This window comes from Siphateles boraxobius, unplaced genomic scaffold, assembly GCF_051911475.1.
Source record: "Siphateles boraxobius isolate OS27281-9 unplaced genomic scaffold, OSU_SipBor_1 51, whole genome shotgun sequence".
NCBI lineage: Eukaryota > Metazoa > Chordata > Actinopteri > Cypriniformes > Leuciscidae > Siphateles > Siphateles boraxobius.
Window position 1 is genome coordinate 330,040 of NW_027509153.1, and position 17,461 is coordinate 347,500.

Below are 17,461 nucleotides of genomic sequence, written 5' to 3' on the forward strand. Positions count from 1 at the left end.
GACCTCTTTTTTAATATGGTGCCTGGTAGGTCAGGTCAATAAGTTCATGCAATTTTTTTAAGCCTACATCCAATTGTCTTGCGTTGGTGGTATAGTGGTGAGAATAGCTGCCTTCTAAGCATTTGACCCGGGTTTGATTCCTGGCCAACACGTTGCATTTTGCTCAAGCTGTCATTAAAACAGTTGTCTGGGGACCCTGGCCAGCTTCTCCTGTAACTTGTTTGCTGGAGCAAAACTTTTGTACCGGTCTTTTGGCAGCAGTAAAGGACTGGATCTCCCAAGTGGAGGCACTTTAGACATAAATGCTGCAATTCGCTACAAAACCCTTACTTTTGAGACAGGTGAAGGCCATCGTACCAAGGAGCTGTAGGCAGACTGCCATGCCGAATGATCTCATCAATAGGTTTCTGTAGTGTAGTGGTCATCACGTTCACCTAACGTGAAAGGTCCTCTGTTCGAAACCGAGCAGAAGCAGCGGTTGGATTCTGACAGAAAATTTAAACTGTTTGCCACGCTAGGGGGGTGTAGCGCTCATTTCCTTTATATGCTTTTTAACAAGCGTGCACCTAAAGATTTATGTCTGCAACCTGAAGACGTGTTTCCGTAGTGTAGTGGTTATCACGTTCGCCTCACACGCGAAAGGTCTCCAGTTCGAAACTGTGGGTGGTTTTGCAAAAAATTTAGGGGTGTAAGAAAAAATCGATACACTTAAGTATCGCGATATTTTACTTGGCAATACTGTATCGATTTTCAAAAACGCAATATCGATTTTTTTTTTAGTTTACGTGCAAAAATATTCATGGTTCAAGTTTATGTTGTGTTTAAAATCCCTACCACTAGATGGCTATGCTGAGACGCACCACTAGTCTCTCGCCTAACCGCGTCTAACTTTTTGCTAAAAGCTAAAAACATAGCTATGGCTGAACCCCGCGTAAGACCGGCTCCTGCTGCATTCCGTGCTGAAGTGTGGAATTATTTTGGTTTCCAGAGTAAAGAGGGCTCTACAGATATCGACAAGAACCATGCGGTTTGTAAACTGTGTCTGGGAAAGATTAAGTACTCTGGTAATACCACGAATTTGAGGGCACATTTTGCAAGACACCATTCAGACACTCAGTTAAGCGAACAGCAAGCTAAATGAGTCGACCCCTCACAACTCACCCTTGTTCAAGTTCAAACGCACAAATTACCAACGACTTCAACTCGTGCAACCAAAATAACCCAGTCGGTAGTTTATTTCATTTGTAAAGACATGCGTCCGCTCAGTGTGGTTGAAAATGAAGGTTTCCGTTATATGGTGCAAACAATGGAGCCTCGTTACACTATACCGTCCCGGCAACACATCACTGATATCGCTGTGCCCAATCTTTACAAGGAGGTTAAAACAAACGTGCTGGAATGTCTAGCTTTAGCTGAGAAGGTTGCCTTGACATGTGACGCTTGGACGTCTAAGGGCGACTGAGTCATATGTGACTATTACGGTTCATCACATAACTGACGAATGGAAGCTGGAATCCTGTGTACTGCAGACGAGAGCGATGTACGACAGCCATACCGGAGAAAACATCGCTGCCGTACTGAAAGAGGCCGTTGCTGAGTGGCGTCTGGACATAAAAGATCCCGTCTTAGTTACGGATAATGCCGCTAATATGCATGTGGCAGCTGAACTTGCCGACATGAGCCACATACGGTGTTTTGCACACAGTCTTAACCTCGCCTCACAGAAAGCGCTGAAAGTGCCATCAGTGGATCGACTACTCGGCAGGGTCAGACGCGTCACTGCATTTTTCAGACGCAGCACCATAGCTAGCCACCAGCTTAAACAAAATCAGGACCTGCTATTATTTAACAATACTATTACAACATTATTTTCCTGTTATGCATATGCATTGCAGTCAGGGGCTGTGTATTTTCTGACAATTTACATTAAGTTCTTCAATGTTTCCTTTAGGAATCGTGTTAGTGTTTTTGCAACACAAAACATGTTGGATGTACTAGGGTACATGTTGTGTACTAGGAATAGTGCAAGCACTTTATTTTATTGACATAACAATGTCTTTTCTTTTTTGAGATTGTGTGATTTTTCAGATTTCTTTTTTTATGTATTGTGACAGGGTCTGTATTTATTTTATTTTATTATGGCTTACTTGAGCATATAAAAATGTGTTCACCAAGAACCTGTGAGCACAGTCCCAAACTGGCAGTTTGATTTTGCTTGTACTGAATTGTTGTTTACCTAAAGTAAACTTGTTTGACTTTTATGCACATCATGTCTTTTTTCAAATAATACTTTTTTCTAAAATGATACTCCTACTTTTAAAATAAAAAATCGCAATATATCGCATTATGCACAGTATCGGAATATATCGCGATATATTGAATCGTGACCCATGTATCGTGATACGTATCGTATCGCCAGATTCTTGCCAATACTTAGCCCTAAAAAAATTCGTATGCGATTTTCTGTTGAGCAGGTCAGTACACTTCATTGACCTCTGTTCTGTTGTTTGTGGAATTTACAGACTGTCACACTGCTTGCAGGGCATATTATGGGAAGGATCCATCTTCTAAAAAGCACATGCACCTCATCAATAGGTTTCTGTAGTGTAGTGGTCATCACGTTCGCCTAACGTGCGTAAGGTCCTCGGTTCGAAACCGAGCAGAAACAGCAGTTGGCTTCTGAAAGAAGATTTAAACTGTTTGCCACGCTGTTTTAAAAAGTGTGCACCTAATGATTTATGTCCGAATCTTGAAGATGTGTTTCCATAGTGTAATGGTTATCACGTTCCCCTCACACGCAGAAGGTCCCCAGTTCGGAACTGGGCGGAAACTGTGGGTGGTTTTTGCAAAAATAACGTATGTGATTTTCTGTTGAGCAGGTCTGTACACTTGCAGGGATGTTTGTGGTTTAATCTCTTTAGAAAAGGACAAAAATAAAACAAATGACCATTGAGGTTTCCTGTGTTTCGCTGTAATCCTGCAATTCGCTACAAAACCATTACTTTTGAGACAGGTGAAGGCCATCGTACCAAGGAGTTGTAGGCAGACTGCCATGCTGAATGACCTCTGTTCTGTTGTTTGTGGAATTTACAGACTCTCACACTGCTTGCAGGGCAGACTATGGGAAGCAGCCATCTTCTAAAAAGCACATGCGTCTCATCAATAGGTTTCCGTAGTGTGGTGGATAACACGTTTGCTTTACAATTTTTCTGAAATGTCAGGACTTAAAATTCTGAACTGAATTGCAGTGCTTTGTCAACATTACTGCATTTCTGGATAAACTTGCAAGAGGGTTAAAGACTCTAGCTTGAGCCCGCAGCCAAAGGTTAGGTTTGTCAGAAGTGGGATTCAAACCCACGCCTCCAATGGAGACTGCGACCTGAACGCCAGCTGCCGAAGGATAGTCCGTCAAAATGGGGATAATGTTGAACGCCACAGCCAATCACGTCGACGCGCTATAACATTTGCAGCCAATTAGAGAGCGCCATTCTTGACATTATAACATTTTCAGCCAATCAGAGGGGGCCATTCTTGACTTTTTCCTTAACATTTTCGACATTTGACCAATCAGAGTACAAGGAAATGTTGATGGCACGTTTACGCTTAACACCGCTAGGAGGAGGAGTCAGGAAGCTAGCAAAGTGTCAATCAAGTTGACAAACTGAGCCGAAGGTGTACGAAGTAATGACATATCCTGTGGGGCGTGTCAGAGGGCAAAAAGTTCAGACGTCGAGCATCACTGTCACGGAGGTCAGGTAGCATCATTTTAACGGAGGACTGCGAAACATATTTTCCGGTCACTTTAACGGTATTTTCGGACAATGTCATTTTATATTTGTATATAATTGTATATATATTATAATTGTAAATATCGTGTGTGCTTTTTTTTAAGAAATCATTTTTATTGATAGTAGTTTTGTTCGATATAACCTAACCGTTAGCCCCCCAACAAAAAAAATGTCTGGCAAAAAATCCCATAAAGCCATGTCAGATACTGACTGGATTGCAAGGCTAAAAAAGTTTGCCAGCACAGAAGTTTGGCCATCAAATGAGGGTAACAGGCCAGCTCCTCGACAGAAGAAGTGGCATGATGAGTATCAAAGGGTGAGTGTGCTTAGACCGCTCGGAATCTAGGGCTTCACCGCCTTAGACCGCTCGGCCATCCTGACATGACGGCCGGTGGTGAGCAGCATTTTTGCACCTACACGGAATGGCAGATGATCTAGAATCTAGGGCTTCACTGCTCACCCGAGTCAGAGCACATGCCTCATTGGCGCAGTTAGGCAGCGCGTCAGTCTCATAATCTGAAGGTCGTGAGTTCGAGCCTCACACGGGGCAGAATGGTGCTTTTTGATACACGGGACCGTGCAAACAAAGGAGGTGCTTTCTGTATTCCCTTTTATGCCTATGTCCATTTCTTCATATGCACTGTAATTGAAATCCAGTGTTTTTTTTAAGACTAATGTTGAAAAAATGCAGTAATAGTATTACTCTCATATTCTTGTCATATGTGTCAGTGTTGTTACAATATTTTGTTAAGGCTTATATCATTCTTTCATTCTAATGGCATGTCTTGTTAATGCTAATGTAATGTTTTACATGACATTCCTTGAATCTTGTGTCATGACACTCCACCCCATGCCCCCAAACCCATGACATTTCATTCCAAGAAATTTCCAAGAAACCTTGCCATGAAATTCTGCTGCATCTTCTTCCGGTAAACATCACAACATGTTATTTCGTGAAATTCAGTTGAATCCGATTCAATCAACATGTCCATTTTTTCTGAAATGTCATGACTTGAAATTCCAAGTGCCATAGAATCCCATACATTGCACTAAAGTGTTACTTTAAAGGTCATGTACTGCAGGTCAGTGTTACTTTAATGTTAGATAAAGCTATATAAGCTATATAAAGACTGTAGCTTGAGCCCGCATCCAAAGGTTAGGTTTGTCAGAAGTGGGATTCGAACCCACGCCTCCAGGGGAGACTGCGACTTGAACGCTACCTGACAGCCGTGCGGCTGTTTCACAACAGCCAATCAAGCGCGAGCACTCCATCATTGTTGAGCGAATGGCGTTCTCGGACTTCATCTTTGTCAGAGTTCCTCGGCCAATCACGCGTCGTATCTTCATCTTTGCTTGGCGAATGGCGTTATCGGGCTTCATCTTTTTCAGAGTTCCTTGGCCAATCACGTTTCGGATCTCCATCTTTGCTGAGCCAATGGCGTTCTCTGGCTTCATCTTTGAGAGGATTCTTTGGCCAATCACGCATCGAATCTTCATCTTTCAGGCGGCGTGGAGAGACGGGCTCTTTTTTATTCTCAGGTATACCCGCGCCGAAGTATTGCCGTTCATTCATCGAATGTCAACAAGTAAGATAAACTACATTGACAACAATACAATAATACATATTTCATTTTCTTCTCGTATTTTATGACCCATTAAGGTGTTTACTGTTATGATCTATCGCGATCTTGATCTGCTGGCAACCTCAGCATTTCATCTTAATGTGTTGATGAACTACATTAACATCAGCAACATATTTTTCATATATTGCTAACTTTTTCTCGTATGTTATGCTGCATTAAGGTACTTTTTAATGTTATGATCTATATATCTTGATGAGCTAGTATATTGCAGCACTTTTCTATTACACTATTTTTTGATAAACTACAATCTACATTAACAACAACATATTTTAATTTGCATTTTAAAATGTAAAGTTGTTTAGTGTCATGATCAGTCTTGATGTAGTATACTGCAGCACTTCTCATGTTATTGTCTCCAATGATGAATTACATTAACAATAATATATTCGTGGATTTTTACCTTTCAGTGTTCTTTAAGGTGTGTTTAAAAATGTCAATATCGATCATGATTCTGGTATGTTATTGTTTAGTGTTTAGTTATAGTAGTACTGTATCAAATACAGTAATAAGTAGTAAAGCGTTAGTAGCTAAAAAGACTAAACATGTTTCAAATGTTCCAGAGATGTCTAAAAAGTCACACAAGGCCATGGGGGACGATGAGTGGATGTCCCGTCTGCGGCGGTTTGCCAGCACAGGGGTTTGGAAAATAAAAATAAAAATTTTGCTTTTTATTAAGCTTGCAAAAGTGATACCACCTTTTACGGTGGATAACAATGTTGGCTATATCTAGTCCCATAGCTCCTCCAACGATTAAATAGGCAGAGACAATTTCTGATAGGCTTTGGGTTTTGCTCATTTATTCAAAAAAGTATTTTGTATAAAGCTTTTAAATCTTACCTCAAACAAAGTTGATGTGTCAGCAGTCCATTACCATTACCTATATCAATAATATTTATGTTAGGATTAATTTAGGATCAATTAATTATGGATTAATATATCCATGTAATTGACTATCTAATTCTAAGCTGCAAACAAATATATATATATATATATATATATATATATATATATATATATATATATTTGTTTGCATCTTAGAATTAGACAGTCAATTACAATTTCATCTGCGATTTGCAGTTAGGCTCCATTAATTAGTGTATAATTGTAAATAAATAAAATATATATATAATGTGAATATAATTAATTTGTGGCCACTGTGTGTATTTCTCCAAATATCAAAATATACGTATCCACAGATTACGAAGCACAGGTTTTATTTATGACCTCATTACAGATATAAAAACACAAGCAAACAAAAACATTTAGAAATGATTTGGATTTTAAAAATTGCCAAAGAGACCAGTTAGTATTGAATTTATTTTTATTGGGTGTTATATTTATTTTTATACAGCTTCTCCTTGCTGTTTCTGCTCTCAGACTCTTGCTGGTGTACAGGGACGGATTGTCCTGATTAAATGTATAAATGTCTGTGAATGTTAGATTTTGGCATGCCTGTGCGTAATTAGATCGGTAAAATGTACCACGAATGAAAGATGAATACAACCTGTTTTCCTCATTCTTGATTGTTCTTTTACCAGACCACAAGTGCTCCACCTGCATCCACTCCTACCGCTGTCCCAACCTCTATCTCAGCCCCGACCTTTACACGGCCTGCACTTAACTTATCAATGGTAAAGCATTATTTTAATATTTGAGTAGATTACCTCCTCCACAAGCAATGATCTCCGGAATTTCCCAATGCCTTTTATTGGTAGGCTGGAAGATTATTTGTGTATTCTTCAATAGGGAATTCATATCATCAAATTTCCAATGCATGTATGATATTACATGAATGTCAATCTGTTCAATAATCTCCTTCTTTTAGTTTACAAAGCCACGATTTGGGGGATCCATTAGTTCAGCAGCCAAACCCAGCCTAAATGTACAAAGGCGGATTCAGGTAATTTAAAAAGACCTTAATATGTTTCATCATCATCATCTTTATTATGGTTGTTGATAATGTACAATATGTATCTTTATAGCCTGGTAGTCACAGTCCGCCTCCTTCAGCCAGACCCAGTCTTTCACCTTCATCCAGTCCTTCTCATTCAAGCATTCAACCGGCAGCCAGTGCTTCTCCTTCTGCAGCCAGACCTCCTTAAACCAGTCCGTCTCCTGCACCCAGACCTGCTTCTGCAGCCAGACCTCCTTCTGCAGCCAGACCCCCTTCAGCCAGTCTGTCTCCTGCAGCCAGACCTCCTTCTGCAGCCAGACCTCCTTCTGCAGCCAGACCTCCTTCAGCCAGTCTGTCTCCTGCAGCCAGACCCCCTTCAGCCAGTCTGTCTCCTGCAGCCAGACCTCCTTCTGCAGCCAGACCTCCTTCAGCCAGTCTGTCTCCTGTAGCCAGACCTCCTTCTGCAGCCAGACCTCCTTCTGCAGCCAGACCTCCTTCAGCCAGTCTGTCTCCTGCAGCCAGACCTCCTTCAGCCAGTATGTCTCCTGCAGCCAGACCTCCTTCAGCCAGTCTGTCTCCTGCAGCCAGACCTCCTTCAGCCAGTCTGTCTCCTGCAGCCAGACCTCCTTCAGCCAGTCTTTCTCCTGCAGCCAGACCTCCTTCAGCCAATCCGTCTCCTGAAGTCAGACCTCCTTCTGCAGCTAGTCCGACTCTTACATCCTTGGTGAGTGCCCATCTATTTTTTGTTGCATCTCTTACTTCCTGTGTGTGAAGTACATGTACATGTGGCTTATTCTAAAAATTAGGGGGTACATTACAAAAATTACTGTTGGTTTATGTTTCCCTGGTGAATTTGTCAACCATTACAAACAAATTGAATGTTAAACTTCAAGTAAAACATGTATATGAGTGTTATTTTTTTCCATTTAGCCATGTATACAGTGATTTTTTTAAAAATCATTTGAGAACCAGTTCTCAAATCTGCCTTAAATATAATTTTGTTTGAAGAAAATATAGGCTAATTATCATAAATGGACATGAAATGTCCCCTAATGCCCCTTTGTAGAATTACTTGTATGCAAACTTGAGAGAAACAATGTTTTAATATTACATCTCTAATCTTTCATTGCTTTTGAATCAGTTGGAGCATGTTGCCCCTTCTATGCACGGACCTGCTCCTGCATCCGAGCCAGATCAATTTTGGCTGCCCACTAAAATGAGGCAGACAATCCCCTCACAGGATCAGAGGTGGATTGCTTCTGCGATCTTTCACTCTGGCAGACTTAGGACAGACTTGAAGCTCTGGTATGAGCCACCCGTCCCTTCCCTCATCTACCACCAGGCTCCATCTCCAGATCGCTTTTTTAATCACAGGCTTCTGGTGTGGATGCCCTACCACTTGTGGAAGTTCAGACTGTTCTGTCCTGCATGTGGGAAGCAGCTGACTGGATATGGCCTCCACAAGAGAGCACGGAAGGTCCTGGACATCGACAGGTACTGCCTTATGGTAACAGAGACTCTCAGGTGTACTGTGTGTTGCCTGAGTTACCTGTCTACAAATCAGACTGTCCTGGACCAGCTCGATGTGCCCCATAGAAGACTTTTCCGTCTGATTTTGACACAAAAGTGAGTTAAAATCTACACGCCTTGTACAGAATTTTGTAATGTGTTTATAATAAAGTCATTCATATTTCAAAATTAATAATTTATTTTCTGAAGCAGAAATGTGTAATATGAAGTAAATGCAAAATAAAAGTGTTTTTTATTTACCATAAAATAAATTACATAAGCAAATCTTCTCTTTTACACAAAGGTAAGCTTGTGACATTCGTGTCATACGCATGCTGAGGGAACGGACGCTGGGCAACAGTCGCACAAGACTTGTCAAACAGCTGAGGGAGAACCACGGGGAGGAGTGGCTTGACCGTTTGGCGCACTATATGGAGGAGTGCGCTGGTTTTATCAACCGCCCCAGCCTCTTACCTGTCATGTGCCAAAAGCCTCCAGAGCCCATTGATGTCCCTACTAGCAAGTGGCTGCTGTCAGTTTATGGGAGGGACATTATCAGTCGCATAGACCACATCAAGGCAAGCATAACCTCCACGTTTGGGACCATTTTGAAAATGGACTCAACCAAACAGGTAATTGTTTGACATTATTACTGATGTTTTAACTGTTGTGAAGTTTGAAAATGATTTGTGTTATGCTTTATTAATATTTTTAATTTGGTTGATTTTAGATCACAAAGAAGTTGGCAGGCACAGCCAGGGGAACAGCACAGTGGGTGACTTCTGTTGGCAATGAGACAGGACAAATTCTTATCAGTGTCTTGACTGCTCAGGAAGGTCCAGCACTGGACACCATGGTCTCCGGACTGATTAACAGGTACAGCCAGGCGGCCGTGGCTCCACCACTGCTGCTGTACGTGGACTGTGGCTGCTGCATAGAGAAGGGGCAGAGCAAGCTACAGGCCAGATTTGGAGGATGGCCTGACCTCAATATCAGGCTGGACATCTGGCACTTCATGCGTCGGCTGGCAGTGGGGTGCACCACTGATGCTCATCCTCTATACCCAGTCTTCATGTCACGTCTCTCTGCGTGCATTTTTGAATGGGACCCAGATGATGTGGCTTTGTTGCGGCGGGCAAAGAGAGAGCAACTGCAGGAGGAAGGTGTGCCTGTCATCACAGATAACCTTGTGGACCGACGCATCACCAAAAAAGAGCTGGCGCTCTATTGCCGTCGGAGGACTCGTGGGGTGGAGTCCACAACCCGCTACCTTGACAGGCTTCTGCAGGAACTGAAGGGGGATAAGGGGAGAGATATGATGGGGGTTCCTTTGCTGGACACAGTGAGGATAGAGCACATCTGGCGTGTTTGAGATGAGGCATGTTAAGTGATCCAGGATCCGCCAGGTGTGTTTCTCTACACTGTGACGGGCACCACCACCACCAAGGGAGGATTAGTTCTCATGAAGTACAGATGTGCTAGGGGCTCGACCTCACTTGAATCTTTCCACTGCCACCTAAACAGGTTCATTCCAGGTTTGTGGCTCATTGTGTTTGCAGTATAGTATATATTCAACACAATAGAACATCTAATATCACTTTATATTTTCTGAAGGAACTCATTATCCCAGTTTCATGATTTTCATTGTTCACTTCTTTACAGGAACCAGTGCTAAAACACTGAATTTTCAGTTGTATCTCCTGGAAGGCCTGAACAGGTGGAACCAAGACCAGGCAGCAGCATCAATTTCCACAAAATCCTCCCCTCTTCTCACCTACGTAGGGCAGGTGGTGCAAAGCATCAACACCAACAGCCTAAATGTTTTTGGAGAGAAGCTTGTCCCCACCTTCCAACCTCCTGCACAGTACACTGGTAAGACTCTCACTGTACATTTTACAGCACATGGTTCTTTGCTAATGCAAGGGCTATATGTTTAACACACTGCATTCTGTTTTTAGGGGAGCTAATTGGAGTGGACTATCTACTTAGTCAGACAGGGCAGCCACTTCAGTCAATAGATGCTGACAATGAGCAGACAGACCAGCTGCTGGAGGAAGTAAATGTAGATGAGCAGGATGAGGGATTTGAGGAGGACATCAATGAGGACCCTACACTGAGTTTCCTCCTTGAAGATGAAGCTAACTATAACCCACCTACAATTCAGCCTGTTCATCCCTCATCTCAGTCTTCTGCTGCCTCATCATAGTCTGCTGCTGCCTCATCCCAGTCTGCCTTCTCCCAGTCTGCTGCTCCCTCATCCCAGTTTGCCTTCTCCCAGTCTTTTGCTGCCTCATCCCAGTCTGCCTTTTCCCAGTCTACTGCTCCTTCATCCCAGTCTGCTGCTCCTTCATCCCAGTCTGCTGCTCCTTCATCCCAGTTTGCAGCTCCTTCATCCCAGTCAGCTGCTGCCTCATCCCAGTCTGCTGCTCCTTCATCCCAGTCTGCTGCTCCTTTATCCCAGTCAGCTGCTGCCTCATCCCAGTCTGCTGCTCCTTCATCCCAGTCAGCTGCTGCCTCATCCCTGTCAGCTGCTCCTTCATCCCAGTCTGCTGCTCCTTCATCCCTGTCTGCTGCTCCTTCATCCCTGTCTGCTGCTCCTTCATCCCTGTCTGCTGCTCCTTTATCCCAGTCTGCTGCTGCCTCATCCCAGTCTGCTGCTGCCTCATCCCAGTCTGCTGCTGCCTCATCCCAGTCTGCTGCTGCCTCATCCCAATCTGCCTTCTCCCAGCCAGCTGCTGCCGCCTTCTCCTCTCAGCCAACTACATCCATAGACCAGTATGCACCAGGTTCCCCCACTCATGTGCCTGAAGAGCTTTTGGTATGTAAATTTCACAATAGGAACTTGCCACGAGCAAATTAATTTGTAATTCGACAAACTGATTAATACTACCATTAAGATGTAATTTCACTGATCTCTTTTTTTCTTTACCATTTAAAATGATACTGTTTTAGGCTGTGGATGACCAGAACATTCCAGGAATGGACCGGGTGGACAGACTGGCTGAGTATTTGGTAGAGCTGAGGACAAGCACAGGGTTAACACTGAGCAGGCAGCAGGTATGTAAACATTTTGAATGTTTGTTAACTTGGAAAAGACCACACAAAACACAATGTGACTGTAAAAACAGTGTTACTGAACTATGTATGCGAAATTACCAGTTTCCTTTTAACTCTGCTATGCCTCTATACTTCTATCCTTCTTCAGGTTGATGACATTGTGTGCTTGTGGCAGAGCCTGCTTGAATATGACAAGCAGCGAGTGAAGTTTGCTGCCAGACACCAGGACAGGCTGACAACAGGGAGGTTCAGGTCTCCAAAAAAGAAGGCTGTTTTCAACCCTGGAGTGGACAGCCTGAAACGGAGTGTGTTAGCATCTACAGCTTCACCTGCCCAATGGCCAGACTGCTGTCGTCTCGTGGAGGCCATTTTCATCAGGCTATGTCGCATCCATCAAAGTCCGAGGAAGAAAGAGAAGGTGACGCTGAGTCGCTGGTCTCTCATTTTACAAGATTACCGAAAGATCCGGCAGCTGATCCTGTCTAATGGTGCCATCATGCAGGACACTACTCTCCAGCTGGTGGAGGTAAATCAGACCACTCTGGTTCAGTGGCACAACGGCAGGGTTAAGAAGCAAGATCAGACTCTTCTGCTTCAGGGGATCGATCTGCCTGACCCTCTTGGTATTGCTGCTGAGGCTCTCCCACCTGCCAGTGTACGTGCTGTTGCTCCACCCCAGGTCCAGGGAGAGCAACATATTTACAAACTGCCACAAAGCACAGCTGGGCAAGCTAGATTAAAAAGGCGCATCACTAGCTATACAACTGAGGCAGTCATACCCAAGCTGACAACCCTGAGGCCAATAATTCCTCGGCCCGTTGGCAGCCTTCAACCAGAACCTGTCCTTCCCAGCCCCAGCGCGACTGTCCCTCTTGCCTCCCACACTACCCCTACCTTCACACTGTTTGTTGTCCCCCAAAACCCTTTTCCTGTAGCCCCAGCCACTCCCAGTTTCGTCCTCCCAGCTCCTGCCACAGTCAGTCAATCTCAACCCACCGTCCCTCGTCCATACCACAGAAAGGTTGAGGCAAATACCTGCAGGAAGTGTGGACAATTTAGGACAGCAGCGACTGGGCACAGCCAGTTTAGAGGGACTATCTACTGCCCTGTCACAGAGACACTTACGAAAGAACAGTGGCTTGAAAAAGTAAAGAAAAAGAAATAGCTAATTTTTTATATATTTTGTATATTTTTTTATATATACATTACATTATTTTATGTATATATATATATATATATATATATATATATATATACTCACTACTATGTATATAGTTTTATAAAGTTTTTTATCTTTGTGTGTTTATTACTATTATATATGTTATTTATTATTAGGTTGGGGGTTCGACCCCACTCAGGGACTTTTATTTTAATTATTTTATATGTTTTTTTTTAATACTCGTATTGTTTCTACTTTTGTGTGTTTACTACTGTTCTCCATGTTATATATATACTCTTTATTATGTGCATAGTTTAATGTTATATTTTATTGTTAAAAAATAAAACATTTTATTGTTCATAGAATTGTTTCTCGTCATTCAGTAATCATTCAGTGAGCCTGAGTCAAAACATTATTATAATTATTATTATTATAGGCCTATATATCTCATATGTATAGCACATTTCAAGGAACTCCATAGTCATATGGGTAATTAATAAATAAAAACGTATCGATACAAGGCCCCCACTCCAGAGCATTTTTTCACACACCGGCTTGTCTTGTGGATGCCATACCACCTTTGGAAGGTCAGGCTGTGCTGTCCTGTGTGTGGAAAACAGCTCACAGGTTATGGAGCCCACAAGTGAGCCCGCCAGGTTTTGGATGTCGATAGGTACTACCTGATGATCACGGAGACCCTCTGGTGCAGTGCCGCTGGTTGTAAGATGGGTTACATTTCCAGTGGCAAGACCATCTTGGACCAGCTGGATTTGGCACACAGAATGGAGTTCCGACTGATCCTGGCACGAAGGTGAGTATACTGAAATGATTTAGGCCTGCTCTTCTCCCTGGCCCTGCTCCTCTCACTGCACCTGCATCTCTCACTGCATCTCTCACTGCTCCTGCATCTCTCACTGCTCCTGCACCTCTCACTGCATCTCTCACTGCTCCTGCACCTCTCCCTGGCCCTGCTCCTCTCACTGCACCTGCATCTCTCACTGCATCTCTCACTGCTCCTGCATCTCTCACTGCATCTCTCACTGCTCCTGCACCTCTCACTGCACCTGCATCTCTCACTGCTCCTGCACCTCTCACTGGCCCTCATTTATCAAAAGTGCATACACCAAATTTCCAGCGTACACCCAAAACCACAGTGACTTTGATATTTATCGATATGGACGTTGGCGTACGGCACGCTCAAATCCTACGCCAGGTCAGGAGGTGGTGTACATGTACGCACGTTTTGAGTTAGTGCGGAAATGCGCAGAAAAACAATTCCTAACACCACAAAACGCACTGACAAACTAAAAGATATGAGGAGCTCTTTTCCAAAACGCGATAAACACCATTTTTAAAAATAAATTTGTATTTTATTTCTATTAATAAACTGGTGTTGTGTCTGCAAAGATGAAATTGATGATCACCATCTCCGCAGTGAACGCGCCTATAGAGAGAGTAGCCTATTTCTTTTCGTTTATAATTGTTTCGTTTAAAGACATTTCAAGCTTTCTTTATAGATATATTTCTCATGTCTGTGAGGCATATACTGAGTTTCGGTTAATTTGTGATGAGATGCGCCCCAGTTCACGTGCAATGCAAGGGACCGCGCCCGCACCTCCATGTCATGACTCATGATTATATTGTCTGCTATTTGCTTCTTATTTATTAAATCCAGGCAATTGGTTGATGAAAAAAATATTAAAATTAAGATACAATTTATACAAAACGAAATTCACTTTAAAGAAAGGCTTTCTACAAAACAAAACTTAATTAAGTGGCCAAAATCATGTCTGAGCATGTCTCCCGATATATTGCGCATCCTATCTTAGCCTATGTTCACTTTTCATAATCAACATAGATGGGGAAAAAATAACATTATTATTTTTGAACAAATATGAAACTAAATGCACTTAGTTAATGGCTACAACACGCCTAATAGTAGGCCTGAATATTGTTATCATTACTTTTTTCAAGTTCGGCACGAATTACTATTAGCCTAAATGTGTTACTTAATGATTTGAATGTATTTTTAACATTGTTGTATTTAAGGGCTGTATTTGTGTGTTATTTTTAAATTATTTGTTTTATGTGGTGGACAATATTGGAACGTGACATTGGAAATATTTATTTTATTTTTGCTATTTAATTTATTTTACTATTTATTTTGTTTGGCTTTTATTTATTTCATGCAGTTGCACTTATTTAATTTATATTAATTTATAGTATGAGTCCCTGATTATATGTTGCATGTTCTCTTCTTGTTGTTTTTTTTTGTTGTTTTTTTAGACAAAAAATGGATGGATTTATAGCGTTTTGAAAAAAAAAATACAATTAACTTTGAATTTATCATCAACAATATTGTTGTTTGATTTAATAATAATTTTTCATGATGGTGATGGTCTCGATCTCCAGAGAAGTGTCTCCTCTTTGCCGTCTTCCATGTGTCGATGGTGTAAAATGAGGGTGTGGGGGAGGCGGATACTTGAATATATAGGGGCGTGTTATTCTAATGACGATCGTTTTCAGCCGCGGCATTTATCAAGGGCAGGTATTGCGTACACCTGGATTTCAAAGGTACGCACAGCTTCATAAATCAGGCGGTGAGAGGAGTGTAAGCATAATCTTACGCCAACATATACGCCCGTTTCTACGCAAGAATGATAAATGAGGGCCACTGCCTCTCTCACTGCTCCTGCACCTCTCACTGCATCTCTCACTGCACCTGCATCTCTCACTGCTCCTGCACCTCTCACTGCCTCTCTCACTGTACCTGCATCTCTCACTGCATCTCTCACTGCTCCTGCATCTCTCACTGCACCTGCATCTCTCACTGCTCCTGCACCTCTCACTGCCTCTCTCACTGCACCTGCATCTCTCACTGCATCTCTCACTGCTCCTGCATCTCTCACTGCTCCTGCACCTCTCACTGCACCTTCATCTCTCACTGCTCCTGCACCTCTCACTGCCTCTCTCACTGCACCTGCATCTCTCACTGCTCCTGCATCTCTCACTGCTCCTGCACCTTTCACTGCACCTGCATCTCTCACTGCACCTCTCACTGCCTCTCTCACTGCACCTGCATCTCTCACTGCATCTCTCACTGCAACTCTCACTGCATCTCTCACTGCACCTCTCACTGCATCTCTCACTGCACCTCTCACTGCACCTCTCACTGCATCTCTCACTGCACCTCTCACTGCACCTCTCACTGCAACTCTCACTGCAACTCTCACTGCATCTCTCACTGCACCTCTCACTGCATCTCTCACTGCATTTCTCACTGCATCTCTCACTGCACCTCTCACTGCAACTCTCACTGCAACTCTCACTGCATCTCTCACTGCACCTGCATCTCTCAATGCATCTCTCACTCCATCTCTCACTGCACCTCTCACTGCATCTCTCACTGCACCTGCACCTCTCACTGCACCTGCATCTCTCACTGCACCTGCATCTCTCACTGCACCTCTCAGTGCATCTCTCACTGCATCTCTCACTGCACCTGCACCTCTCACTGCATCTCTCACTGGGCCTGCTCTTCTCCCTGGGCCCCTTGCTCTTACTCTTCCTCGTCCAGACATTACAGTGTGTTTTTTTCTGTTTCTGTGTCCAAAAACATCACTCCTCAAAGTCCTCCTTTTACTGTATAAGTGTCAATGTAACAGAAAAAAATAACCCCTGCCACTGAGTCTAAGCCAGACTGGAATCAGCTATGATTGGCCCAATTTACCCAACATAAATCAGCTGTGTCTCAATTATTCAATTGTTTGTTGTATCAGCTGAGATATATTGTTTTTGAACTGATATCATTGCAGAAGCAGAGGTTTTTATACTGTATCTAAGGTTTGGAATATTGTTTTTGCTATTGTGGGATGGTGTGTGTTAACATTTGTAAATACAACAAAAACAATCCATAATTTTGTTGGGAGGTATTGTCTGTTAAGAAAATGTAAGCATTGTGGAAATGTGTTCACTGACTGCATATTGTGTGAAAACGACATGAAATGTGTGCATGGTATGGCCACAAAAGACTGATGCTGTGCTAATTGTGTTTAGAGTTTTGAAAATGTGACAACTGGTTGGACAAACGCTTGTTAGCGACTGAAAAAAACTGTAATTGACAATTTACTTCAATCTTTTATTAATCACCTCTGATGTATCCATAATGTCAGCGTGATGTCAATGCTCCATTTATTAATTTACTCAAAAAATAAATATAGTTCAGTTAGAAAAGAGAGTAATTTAAAAAAGATAATAAAGATTTATTATATTCAATGGTGAAATAATAAAATAAATAATACATTTCAAGAAACCACATATTCATATAATAAATACATTTTAACATGTATCCATACAAGGAGAAATATGTTTTTATAAAATATGTGTTAAGGCAAAAAAGCACATGAAATCT

General features: G+C 42.4%; 1 protein-coding gene and 2 non-coding genes across 3 annotated transcripts in view; all 3 read left to right on the forward strand.

Annotated features, from left to right (window-relative positions):
* Positions 1 to 17,461, forward strand: part of LOC143712784 (FGGY carbohydrate kinase domain-containing protein-like) — a 328,185-nt gene that overhangs the window by 82,574 nt on the left and 228,150 nt on the right. The gene's annotated exons all lie outside the window — the stretch shown is intronic.
* Positions 2,596 to 2,668, forward strand: trnav-aac (transfer RNA valine (anticodon AAC)). Its single transcript has one exon. It is a non-coding gene; the product is annotated as a tRNA-Val (tRNA).
* trnam-cau (transfer RNA methionine (anticodon CAU)) lies at positions 4,265 to 4,338 on the forward strand. The gene has a single exon. It is a non-coding gene; the product is annotated as a tRNA-Met (tRNA).